Source organism: Equus przewalskii, chromosome 14 (genome assembly GCF_037783145.1).
Source record: "Equus przewalskii isolate Varuska chromosome 14, EquPr2, whole genome shotgun sequence".
Lineage (NCBI taxonomy): Eukaryota > Metazoa > Chordata > Mammalia > Perissodactyla > Equidae > Equus > Equus przewalskii.
This window is the reverse complement of record NC_091844.1, coordinates 74627059-74640452: the sequence shown is the minus strand read 5'-3', so window position 1 is coordinate 74640452 and position 13394 is coordinate 74627059.

Sequence of the window (13394 nt, the reverse complement as noted above, 5' to 3'; positions counted from 1 at the left end):
ATAACATTTCGCAGAAGGAGGGCTTGCTGAGTGACCATACCACTGGCGTAAAGTAGGTCCTTGTAAAGGTGCATCAGAGTGGGGTGTCAAGACGCTGGGAACAAAGAGAAGGTTCCACAAGCTTTCGGAGAAAGGGAAGAAAAACAAGCCATATAGAAAGAATCCGCACCAGGTGGCCTTGAACTTCTCAGCAGTGACCCTGGAAACTCGAAAACAACACAGGTTTTCCTTCAAAACTCTGAGGAAAAAAATTATTCCCAACTTATGTCCTATTCTACACACAGCCAAACTATCAATCAGGTATGAGGACAGAATAAATACATTTTCAGGCGAGTGTCAAAAAATTTACTTCCTACAATACCTTTTTCTCAGAAAGCCACCAGAGGATGTGCTCCATCAGAACGAAATGAAACGAAGCCATGAAAGGGGGAGATGTGAGAGATAGAAAACAAGAGATTCAATATAGGTGAGACGTGAATGAAGACTCCAAAATGTGATGAAGGGAGACCCCAAGATGAAAACTGTGCATCAGGGGCAGAGGTCAACCAGTCCAGACTGGAGTGCTGTGACTCAAGAGAAAAACATGTTGAGGGGTATCATTGTTTCTGTCCTCTGCAATTGTACTGGATTTTCATCCTGATGAAGCTACTCGAAGATCCATCATCTCTCCGTGTTTCTGTCTCTCTCTTGGTTTTTCTAATGATCACGTTACAGAAAGGTTCCAAATGGCAATTTCTTAAATACTGACTGTGCTCAGTGTTCACTCAGGTGAATTACCTAAATCAGTGGTTCCCAAAGTGTGGTCCACTGACCCCTATGGGTCCCCCAGACCCTTTCAGAGGATCTGTGAGTTCAAAATTATTTTCGTAATAATATAGTATTTATCTTTTTCAGCTTGTTGACATCTGCACTGATCGTGCAAAACAATGGTGGATGAAACTGCTGAAGCCTTAGCATGAATCAAGACAGTGGGACTAAATTGTACTGATCATCATGGTATTCTTCATTGCCACACATCAGCAGTTAAAAAATGCTAGTTTGGAGGCTGGTCCAGTGGTGTAGTGGTTAAGTTCGAGTGCTCGGCTTTGGTGGCTTGGGGTTCACAGGTTCGGATCCCCAGCACGGACCTAGCACCACTTATCAAACAATGCTGTGGCAGCGTCCCACATAAAATAGAGGAATATTGGCACAGATGTTAGCTCAGTGACAATCTTCCTCACTCACACACACACAAAATGCTAGTTTGGGTTCAGTATGCTGACAATGAACAGAAAATTATTAATTTTGCTACATTGACCCTTGAGAATACATATTTCTAACATTCCGTGTAAAAAAATAGCAAGTACACATAAAGCACTTCTGCAATTGTTTAACTTGGGAATGGAACTATCTGCTTTTTTAGCACCATTTTCACTTGAAAGAACAACTGACAGGCAAATATTAATATTTAGATATGGGCATTTGGCAGTCGTTTTCCTGAAAATGATGAAGTAAACTTGTCCTAACTGGAATATTTGTTGCCAAGGATAAAATTAGAGCTTTCAAGGGGAAAATTAGAATTTTGGAAGACCTGTATGCATGACCATGAGCTTGACAGTAATAATTAACGATTCTTCTGATGAGACTGGAGGTGAAACAGAAAAATGTAATTTTTTGATGTTGTACAATGTTGTCGACATTTGAATAGCTGCATAATTCAGTGAACCATTTCCCAGATAAACAATGCATAGTGTTACAAAATCATGCATAGTAAAAGAGCCAGTCAAAATACATGGTAGACCAATAATTTTTCATGTAAGGGTTTGAAAAGTTCCTTCATATAGTTTCACATTCTACATTGCAACTGACCTTTAAGGAATTACCACTTACTAAGTGTTGGTGTCGAATCAAAGAAGAATTAATTGTGGCTACAATTATCTAAAAGGGCTATTAAAATGCTCCTCCCTTTTCCAACTACATTTCTGTGGGCAGCTGGATTTTCTTCACATATTTCACCCAAAGAACACGTCACAACACACTGAAGGCAGAAGCAGACACGAGAATCCAGCTCCCTCCTATCCAGCCAAATATTAGAGATTTTCGAAATATAAAATGGCGCCACACCTCTCACTACATTTTTTAAATTTTGGAAAATATAGTTATTTCTCATAAAATTATATTGTCTTTGTTAATATATAATGGACTTATATTGTCCTTTTAAAATTAGTTTATAAATATTTTTTAAATTTTCCTCAGTTTTAATTTCTAATACGGTAAATAGCAATAGTTATAAACTAGATCAACAAAAGTTTTTTGGTGTTTTCTGTCATTTTGAGTAGAAAGTGTTCTGAGAGTAAAAAGTTTGAGAACCACTCACCTGAGCCTTCTAACCACCGCAGCAGACAAGGGTTACTGATATTCAGAATGGGGACTTTGGAGGACTAAAAGCTGCCTTCAGCAGATTTTTTTTAACAGAAGAGGAAAGTGGATTTAGGATTTAAAAAATTCTTAATACTGTGAGCTTATACTATACTCACATTTACTTCAGTTTAGATGATTGGCTAATCAGTGCCACCCCGAACAAGGAGCTTCTGGCCTGAATCTGTTTCTTCACCTGCAAAATGGAAATAAGATTTGCTTCCTACTGAAGCCTTCATTTCTTTACTCTGATCAACCCAGAAGGCAATCAGAACTTGAAATATTTTTACCACGATTTAATTACTCATCTCCAATCCCTCAAGGTATTTCTTGTCTGCTAATATTGGTAATTATCTCCTTCAGCCAAATTAAATGTGCGGCTTCTATTTTTAATTGCCCCTAGGTATTGGAAGGAGTAATTGGTACATGTTGCCCAAGTACCTTGAAGATGAAAAGTACTGTGTAATTATCACCATGGGAAAATTACTTTCCATGCACTTGGCTAAAATCACTACTTGGGCTTGCGGAATTAAATTTTAACCTTTGAGACTTCTGGTATGAGTGTGGTGGCAGAGGTTTAGCATTTTTCTGTTTCTTCTTCTTTAAATCATACAAAAGCATCAAGCAGGATGACCAACTCGGTGAACTTGATATTCGGCATCATTGGGAGCAGCTATCCATAGCCCTCAGAATACGAGTCAGGGCCACCAGGGGCGCCTGAGATTAGACAGAAGCCATGAAGGAGGAAGAGGTGAAGAGGTATGAGGCCCAAGCAGCAGCGGAGTCCAGAAAGCATCAACAAGCATAAACTTCCTAAGGTGAGGTTCTCACCTCGAAGGGGAGGTGCGTGTCTCCTCTTGTCAACGGATTTCGGTGCGCAGGACTGGTGGCAGCCGTCCTTCTGGAACCTGATTTATTTTACAGTAGCCGAGGAAGTGCTCTACGCAAATAACTAAAGAGAGAAGCCACAGGCTTTAGTGTGCTGGGGCTGTCATAACAAAGCACCACAAACTGCGTGGATTAAACAACAGAAATGTATTGTCTCCCAGTTCTGGTGGCCAGAAGTTTGAGATCAAGGTGTCGGCAGGGTTGGTTCCTTCTGAGGGCTGTGAGAGAGTATCCATTCCACTTCTCTTGGCTAGCTTCTGGTGATTTGCTGGCAATCTTTGGCGTTTCTTGGCTTGTAGAAGCATCACCCCGATGGGTCTTCATCTTCATGTGGCATTCTCCCTGTGTGCATATCTCTGTGTCCAAAGTTCCACTTTTCATAAGGACACAGAGCCCTTTGGATTAGGGCCCATCCTAATGAGCTCATCTTAACTTAGCTTATTACATCGGCAATGACCTTATTTCCAAATAAGGTCACATTCTGAGATACTGGGGGTTAGGACGTCAACATACGAATTTTGGGGGGTGACATCTTTCAACCCATAACATCATACATCCAGGAAGAACTCTGCAGCTGCAACAGCAGAAGAGAGAGCCTTCTGGCAGTAAAACCCGAAGGACCACCTTTGGCCTCACCCCACAAGTCAAATTATTGTGTTTCAACGTAATTTGAAGTAATTCCTCTCTGTGTGGTTCTGTCATCAACTGGATAGACAGCTACATTTGTTTGACTGTTTATTCAACTTTTAAGAACAGCTTTTTCATTTTAACTTATTTTTTTAATTAAATAAAACTGACTTGTTTCTAGGGTCAAATCTACAAAAGAAAATATATTCCTAAGTATACAGTTTTACCCCTGTCTCCCATACATTGTCCCCCTCTCTTACATGGATATTTTTAAAATTAAAAAGGAATGTTAATCTAAGCATATACGTACTTATGTCCCTGTCACCCCCATTTATTCAACAAATAGTTGCGAACTCAACTTGTCTCTGTCTTGCTTTTCTCAGGTAACAATATCTCCCAAAGATCACCCCTTAGCAATAAACACAGATCTCGCTCCTTCCGTTTTCTAGCTGCGGAGGAGTTCATCGCGTGGATGCGCCGTGGTTTATTCAACCTGTCACTTATTGATGGATCTTTGGTTTGTTTTCAGTTTTTGCTGTTACAAATAGAGCAACAGTTAATATTGTTGCAGACATATTTTTGTGTCTTTGCCAGTATGTCTTTGGGCTCCCTCTTCTCTATTATCGCCAAGTGTTAAAAAGTACCTCCTCAGACTTTCTGCTGGCTCTGCTTCCCCGCTTCACCGGACCTCTTGCCTCACCTGCGCGTCGTGTTCCTGTTTTGTTCCGTTTGGATAATATCTAAGCAGTGCTTTTTAACGCGGGGCTTCATCTTGGAAGAGATCTTGGGTGGACGAGTTTGGGAGTTCATGGGGTTGTGTCAGCACCGGCCAACCACGCGAGCCACCTGTAGCTGCACTTACCCACAAACTGGAGCCTCAGGGACCCTCCCAGTTTGTGTGCTGTCCTCGGGGTGGCCTGCTGAGCCTCCTGAGAGTATCTGTTGGCAAGTGTAGGGTCGCCAGCTTGCAGGGCCCTCAACAGTCCCCCGCCTTTGCCCTGATTTCCCCTGCACCGAAACTGATACCATGCAGGTCTTGCTGCTCTCAGTAATTTGTCCCATCTGCTTGCATTTTGGCGTCCATAGGAGCACCTGGCATCGAGCTTTGCTGCTGATGTCATCAGTCAGTTCTTTGGCTTTTCTCACAACTTCACTATTAATTAGAAAAAATGCAGATTAAAGCTCAACCAAGAATATATAGAAAGTCTTTGTATATTCTTACACATTTTGACAGTTTTAAATTGTATCAAAATTAAAAGTTACCCCCCCAAAAAATTGAGCTGAAATCCATTTTTGACTTAATACCTTGGCCAAAATCCAAAAGTTTGGTAATACATACTCTTGACAAGGCTGTGGGAAAATAGTCCCTCTCATATGTTGCCAGTGGGAGTGTAAACTGGTGCAACCCCTGTGGAAGGCACATTGACAAAATTCATCAAATTTCAAATGTATTCACACCTTTTGGCCCAGCAATCGAGCTTCCAGGAATTTATAGTACAAATGCATTTGCACATGTGTGAAATGATGTATGAACAATGTTATTCATCATAGTGGTGTTAGTAACAGCAAAAGTTTGGAGATTGTCCAAAGAGATTTAGATTGTCATCACTAGAGACTGGTTTAATAAACAATGCTCTGTCCTTTTAATGGAAAGAATGAAGAAGATTTCTGTATAAATAGGAACAGTAAGATCTCTAAGATATTAGAAAAAAGGTACAGAGCAATGTATACATATCATTTTGTAAGCAAAAAAATGAGGAGGAATAAAACATATTCATGTTTATGTATATTTGCATAAATATATTCTGGAAGAAACTATACAAAACTAACAAGTAATAACCTGGGACGGGTGGAGCATAGGGTACTGGGTGCCTCAGGAGCAAGCGTGGGAGGAAGACTTTTCATTGAGCGCTTTTTGTAGTGTTTTGATTGTTGAGCCATGTGAATGTATTACCTAATCAAAAATGTAAAAAGTTGGGAAGCTTATTTTTTCAGTGTATTAGTTAGCACCTGATTCTAGACTTTCTTTTGGAAGAGCAAGCAACTGGATGTGATCTGGCTGCTTCTAAGTCCATCAAGAAGCAGATGTAATGTCATAAAAGCTCGACGTTACAAAACTTGCCTCACACAAGCGGAATCAGATTCCTCCAAGCTGTGACAGTCAGGCCCTGGGGAGCCTCTGATCTCGGGGAGACGCACCATCTAGAGAAGCTGGGCCACGGCCACCCACACGCACATCATCTGCTGCCAGGTCCTCATGGTGTTGAATCCACCTGTTGGAATGGACAGGAGACTGAGGGAACCAGAGTCCCGCCAGACCCAAGCATGTCTCTGGTGGACCAGAAGAGGGGAAACTCATTCTGGGAGTAGCTTTCTGATAGGGTTGTGCCTTTCCCTTCGTCATCCTTCTCCTGTGTACATCTCACTGTGACAGGATGTAGACATGCACCGGTCCTGCTGTGCAGCTCCACTGTCCTGCCTCTGTGGCATCATCTGCCTCTCTTCTCTGCCAGCCCCTGTGAAGTGCCCGATTTGGTCTGACGGTTCCGGTCATTACAACATCATGGGATTATAACAACACCTTTTTTCTCAAAACAGTTTCAAGCATAATTTTTTTAATCAGGAAATATATTCACACCTGGCTCAAAAATAAAACAAGTTTTCTTCAGCCTGTACTCAGAGGATAAGATTTCAAGTCTCCCCACCGCCCTCGTTTTCTCCTTTTTGCTATAGGGCAGCGGCTCAACATCCCTTGGAAGGTGCCCTTCCCAGTGTGATCCAGAGCAGAGAGACCCAACGGGGTGGCCCCCTGCCTTTTCTGGAGACCATGTTTCTATTGATACAGCAAATCTGAACAAATGATTCACCCCAAGGTAACAGTGACTTCCCTCCCCCCACCTTCTTGTTGGTGTTTCAGAACAGAAGGTTAGAGACGATGCCCCTTAATCCCACCAGAATTAAGCTATAATGGTAAAATTTCAGTAAAATTTTTAGGTAAAACTTCCCCTCTGGAAGGCATTAAGGGGGTACGTGGGAAGGCTAGCATCTTACTTTTGCCCCTTATATCACCTGATTGGTGAGAGAAATGGGAAATGGCAAGGGGTTTCTGTGAGCATGGTGGAGAGCTGGCCCTGGTAAACCTGCACGTGGGCACTTGCCAAGGGGCCAGTGGAGTGGACTGAAGGCTGGCTGGCTGGCTGTGATGAAGTGACGCTGCGGATAACAAGGAAATCTGCACAAATGCCGAGTGTGGCTTGCCAGTGGTCCTCCCCCTGTCAGGCTGGTGCCCTCCTTTGTCCAGTGCTTCACCAGACTATAACCAGGCCTCCGACCTCTGTCATTGACAAAAGGCCCAGCCAGTGACTGCCAGCGGGAGAAAGGAAGAGGAAGGATGAGGTCATTGAACAGCCATATTCCCTGACCGGCCCAGCCCAACAGGATCCGCCCCTCCTCTGAGCTCTCAGCCTTGACCACAGTGGCCAGGGCTGCCATGATGCCAACTCCTGAGGGCACCACTCATGTGGCGTTCCAAGTGCACACGGGACTGGTTTTATTCAGTTCCTGCATATGAGTTTGTCTTACTATCTCAGCTAGACAGCTCCTGGCAAGCTGGGACATGTTTATAAATCTTTTTATACACCAAACCACCTAGCACTAAACCCAGCTTAATAAATATTTGCTGATGGATGGGCAATGTAGAAATGGGGTCATTGACCCTGGATCTCAGATAAATGGACCATTAAACTGGTAAGAGCATCTATTTTGGAGCTCTGCAAACCTGAATCTGCCCAGCTTTGGCATCTGGTGCTAGCATTAGTCATTCGGAAATGTGACCTTTCATGACACAGGGTGTCTCCCAGCAGCAGTGTGGTGTGACCCACTGTGGCTTTCTGCCCCTGCTACTAGTGTCGGTTTCCTACTCCCTGAAAGGGTCCCATTTTGAGGAGGGATTTCACAAGCCACAGGGAGAACTGACGTACTCTGAAAAGTCCAGAATGGGGTTTAGATTAGTCACGGTCGTGACCACTGTTTACGCAGCCTCCGAGCAGGCCGACTCTCAGATTTCCCTCAGAGGCTCATGGCATTTCTCTGTGTGATTGTTTTTGAAGCATGAGACCTCAAAATCATACTTGGATACTTCTCCTCTGATGTAAGAGTTTGAGTAGCTAAATTATACCTTGTTGAGCCCTCTCGAGCCTGCCTGCCTTCCATCTGGCCACTAACACGCAGTAAGACATTTTCGGGCCCTTTGACGGCATTGTCTATGTGCTGGGCTGCCCTGCTGGAATCAAATGAGTGAAACGAGTGAAAAATCGAGGTGCGGGAACAAACCAAAAACAAAGACCCCGAACTGCGAATTGGAGGACTGGAGTTTTTAGTCAGCAGCTTGTTGGATGACCTTGACCCAATTATTTCTCTGTGCTCCATGTTGCCATTTGCAAGATGCACGAGAAGCACAAGAGGAGGTTGTGTCTGCCCGCCATCCAGAGGACGCCTGTTCTGAGGCACGTGTCCCTCTGGGGCTGAGAACTGAGGAGGGTGGGATGGAGGTGGCCTGCACGGAGCCAGCCAGCCTTTCCCTGGTGCCCTTGGCATGGACGGCTGAGGTTAGGATGTCACCTGTGGACACAGGAGGTGTCATATTTTTTCAGAACAGAGACTGAGTTTGGAATTGTTCTCATGGCATAGTCCCCAAGCCCTCTGGGTCCTAACTAATTATCTAGATTAATGAATTGATCCTTCTTTTCCAAGAATGCGAAAATCCAAATGCCTGAGGATGAGAGGGGCAGCCTTTAGTGTCTGCAGCTCCCTGGGAGGGCAGAGGGCCAGGTGGGCAGTGGTGATCCAGCACTGTCCCAGGAGGCATGGGCCTGGCTTTGGTTCCAGTTCTACCCTCAACTCACAGAGTGACCTTGAGGAAGTCCCTTCCCCTCTTAGGGCCTCAGGTTCCCCATCTGTGCAATGAGGGGGTGGACTCTGGGATCCCCAGGGGCCCTTTCAGCTCTGAGCTCTGAGGCTCTATTTGCCTTTATTTTTCCATCAGGCCTTTTCCCTTCCTTCCTTCTTTCCTTATCCTCTCAGTCTCTAATTCTTTCCCCCATTCTGGCAGATGGGAGAACATGATTCTTTTTCCAGCTGGTCTTGCCTATTTCACTGATCTGGGCCACAGTTTTCTCAGTGGACAATGGGGAGTTTGACTAAAGGCTCACGCAGCTCTCATGCTCTGGTCTCCCTGGTATTCTGTGGTATAAAGTCCCAGATGGTGAACGGCGGGTGGTGCTGGATAATCTGGGCTGGGGCCCCTCCATTCGCCCACCACAGGGGAGCTCATCCTTCAGATGTCCAGCTGTCACTCACCTGCTGGTCCACCAGACTTCTCAGGAGGACTCTATGGAAATGGTTTAGCCTGAGGCCACAGGCAGAATCTGTTGTGATGGTTTTTTTATGTGTCAGCTTGATTAACAGTCTCCACTTATTCAATCAAACACTAATCTAGGTGTTACAGTAAAGATAGTTTATAGATATGATTAAAGTCCATAATCGGTTGACTTTAAGTAAGATGGATTGTCCTAGATAATCTGGGTGGGCCTGATGCAATCAAGTGAAAAGCCTCAAAAGCAGAATTGAGTTTCCCTGAAGATGAAGAAATCTACCTGTGGACAGTAGCTTCTGTCCATGCCCCTGAGCCCACCCTACCTGATGGCCTTCCCTTCAGATTTCAAATTTGGCCAACCAGCCCCCACAACCACATAAGCCAATTCTTTGCAATAAATCTCTTGATATATATTTCCCACTCATTCTGCTTCTCTGGATGAACCCTGACCAACACACTGTTCTATACTACCTGTACTCTGACCTGCAGTCTCCAGGTTGTTTTGGAAAATATAACACAGGGAGCCCTAGTTGTCTAGTCCAGGCCCTCAACCTTGACAATACATGTCAAACATTTCCTATGTGGGCAACATAACTTGACCTCCTACCCTCATTCTGGCTGAGGTAAGATGAGGCTCTTGAATTCTTTTGCCTTTGATGGTTTTTTAATACTTCGCAAGTTCTTGATCTTGGGATTCTTTGTACATTTCATTTACTTGATGTTACTCTTAACGGTAGAATCTTCTGAATGCATCTTACTGAGAATGGAATATTCTACCACCCTCACCATTCAACTTAACAGCTATTCTTGAACATACGAAATGAAGACAAATAGCCAAGTGTAACCAGGCATGTGAGTCTCCTGGGAGTCCAAGGGTCCTGTGTCCGTGAGCTAAAGCAATCCCCCAAATTAGGACAGTCTGCAGAATCATGGGCCAGAAATGGCTTTAGGGCCAGTGAAACCAAAGAACCTAGAAAGATGAACTTGCCAAACACCTAGACTATAATTTTTAAAAGTAATAAATGATGCAGATTCCACTCATGTTTGTCCCACTGGGTGAGCAGGGGGTCAGCAGGAAGTGTTGACCTTTTTTGTACAGTTCCTCAAATGGAGAGTATTGTCCTCTGTAGTCCAAGAGAAACAAAATGAGCCCAGCAGATCCTTCTGTCAGGAGGTAGGGGACTAGGATTGGGCTGGGATGTGGAGTGAGGGGGTCCCTTGCACCAACAATAGACATCAGTGAAACTTACATAGAAGACAAGCAAAGTTTCTGGACAATCCTAGGCCATGGGTTTAGGGCTTGCTGGACCACAGTGACCAAGAGACTTTGGAAAAGCTCCTGGCCCCCTCTAGTACGCAGCCTTGAAGCTCTTCCTCCTCCACTCGGTGCATCCATTCTCTTGCTTCTTGCCTGTGCTGACATGTAAGAGGGACAGGCTGCTTCATAATAGGAGCTTCCGATTGCTCATCCAGCATCCAGCCCTGTATCTGGGGCAGCTGCTGAGGGCCTGTCTGGGCCTGGCAGGAGGGCATCTGCACAGGCTGCCAAGCAGTGAGGAGTGCCCCGGCCTCTCAGCTGGCATCTTGCCACACTGTGGCGCTGACTCATCTCTCCTCCTACAGCTTGGAGCCAGGCAAGGAGAGCCCAGCTCAGAGCAGGGAAGGGCATCAGCCCCTTGGACACCCTCCGGCTTCTGCCCTCAAGGCTGGAGTGAGCTCCTGCTCTGGAGACTCTGCAGCTGCTTTCAGCTTTGTCTGCTCAACAGGTCACAGTGACCACAGCTGGTGTATGTGGGGAACGGACAGTTCAGTATGGTGTAGTTTACTTGGCCTTTTGAGTGTGATAGGAGACGGGGCTGAAGAGCAGAGTAGGGCTAGGGGGCATACTCACAATATAAGCTTGTAACTGGAGTGATATTTTAGAAAAATATTCATGCGCTTTTCTCTTTTGCCTTTCTGAGTATGTGACATTCTCTAGTCTGCCTAGAGGCACTCATTTACATGGGGGAGATTAAGGTTGTCCCAAAAGGAATAAAGAAAAAAGAAAGTATTAACATTCACCTTTTGACTTTCAAAATAAGATTCTTATAGTTTTGTTGAAATACAACAACTGCACATATTCAATTCGGTGTTCAATCTAATGAGTTTTGACATATATGTAAATCAAGTGTAAGGAAATGTCATTAGAGACCAAGGCCAAGATTATCCAAATCCTTGTATTCCCAGTTACCATGTGCAGGTGTGAAAGCTGGACAGTGAAGAAGGCTGATGGGAAAGAAATTAATTCATTTGAAATATAGAGTTGGAGGAGAGCTCTATGGATGCCCTGGACTGCCAGAAAGACGAACAAGTGGGGCCTAGAGCAAATTAGGCCTGAACTATCGCTGGAGGCAAAAATGATAACACTAAGGCTGTCCTAATTTGGGCACATCATGGGAAGTCAGGATCCTTTAGAAAAGAAGTAATGCTGGGAAAAGTAGAAGGCAGCAGGAAAAGAGGAAGCCCAAATCTGAGATGGATTGGCTCCATAAACGAAGCCATAGGCATGAGTCCACAGGAGCAGAGTAGGGCTGCTGAGGACAGGACGTTGTGGACATCACTCATTCATAGGGTCACCAGAAGTCGAAGTCGACTTGACGGCACGTAACACACACATATTTCTGTGAAATGGTCATCACAATCAAGACACGGAACATACCCGTCACCCCCAAAAGTTTTCTTGGTCCCCCACTCAGTTCCCAGGCAACTCCTGATTTGCTTTCTGTCACTATAGATTAATTTGCCTTTCCATAATTTTAGGTATATGAAATCATACAGTATTTACCCCTGTTTTGTCTGGTTTCTTTCCCTCTGCATAATTATTTTGGGGCTTATCTTTGTTGTTGCATGAATCAGCAGGTCACTCCTTTTATTGCTAAGTAATATTCTATAGTATGGATATCCCGCAATAGGTTCACCCATTGATGGGCATTTGGTTGTTTCCAGTCTTTGGCTGTTACAAATAAAGCTGCTGTAAACATTTGTGTACAAGTCTTTGTGTGGACATATGCTTGCATTTCTCTTGGGAAAATACCTAGGAATGGACCGGCTGGGTCATAACATTGGTGGCTTTTCAACTTCTTAAGAAACTGCCAAATTGTTGTACAAAGTAGCTGTAGTATTTCTTCCTCCCACTAGCTGGGTGTGAGAGTTCCAGTTGTTCTACCTCCTCACCAACACTTAACACGGCCAGTCTGCCATTTTAGCCATTCTAGTGGGTGTACAGCAGTATTTCACTGTGGTTGCAATTTCTATTTCCCAAATGACTAATGACATTCAGAATGAGATTTATAGCAAGGCGTTTCCCAAGCTGGCCTGGCTATTGCTTGGGGAGAGGATTTTCTGAATTCCTTTATACTGAAGCAAAGTATCATAGTGGTTAAGACATGGGTGTGGCATGTGCCTAACGGCATACATAGAAAAATATTCATCTTAGCATTGCTTGTAATAGCAGAAAAATGAAAAACATTAGGTTCATGAATAGAGGCCTGGTCAAATAGATTATAGCATTGTATTAGTCAGGTTCACCAGAGAAACAGAACCACAGGATGTATGTATATATAGAAAGAGATTTATTTTGAGGAATTGGCTTATGTGACTGTGGAAGTGAGTACAAAATATGATGAAGGAGGCCAGCAGGTGGGAGACTCGGAAAAGAGTTTCAGTTCAAGTCCAAAGGCAGTGAGGCTGGAGACCCAGGAAGGAGCCGATGTTGCAGTTCAAGTCCAAAAGTCTGCTTGCAGAATTCTCTCTTGCTCAGGGAAGGTCAGCTTTTTGTTCTATTCAGGCCTTCAACTGATTGGATGAGGTCCACCCACAATATGGATGAAAATCTGCTTACTCAAAGTATACCAATTGAAATGTAAATCTCATCCAAAAACACCCTCAAAGAAACCTCCAGAATAATGTCTGACCAAATATCTGGGCACCCCATGGCCCAGCCAAGATGACGTATAAAATTAATCATCACAGGTATGAAAGGAATACTATGCAGCCATTAAAAAGGAAAGGCGGTTCTATATGTACTGAAATGAATGTATCTCCAAGATATATTAAGTGAAAAGAGCCA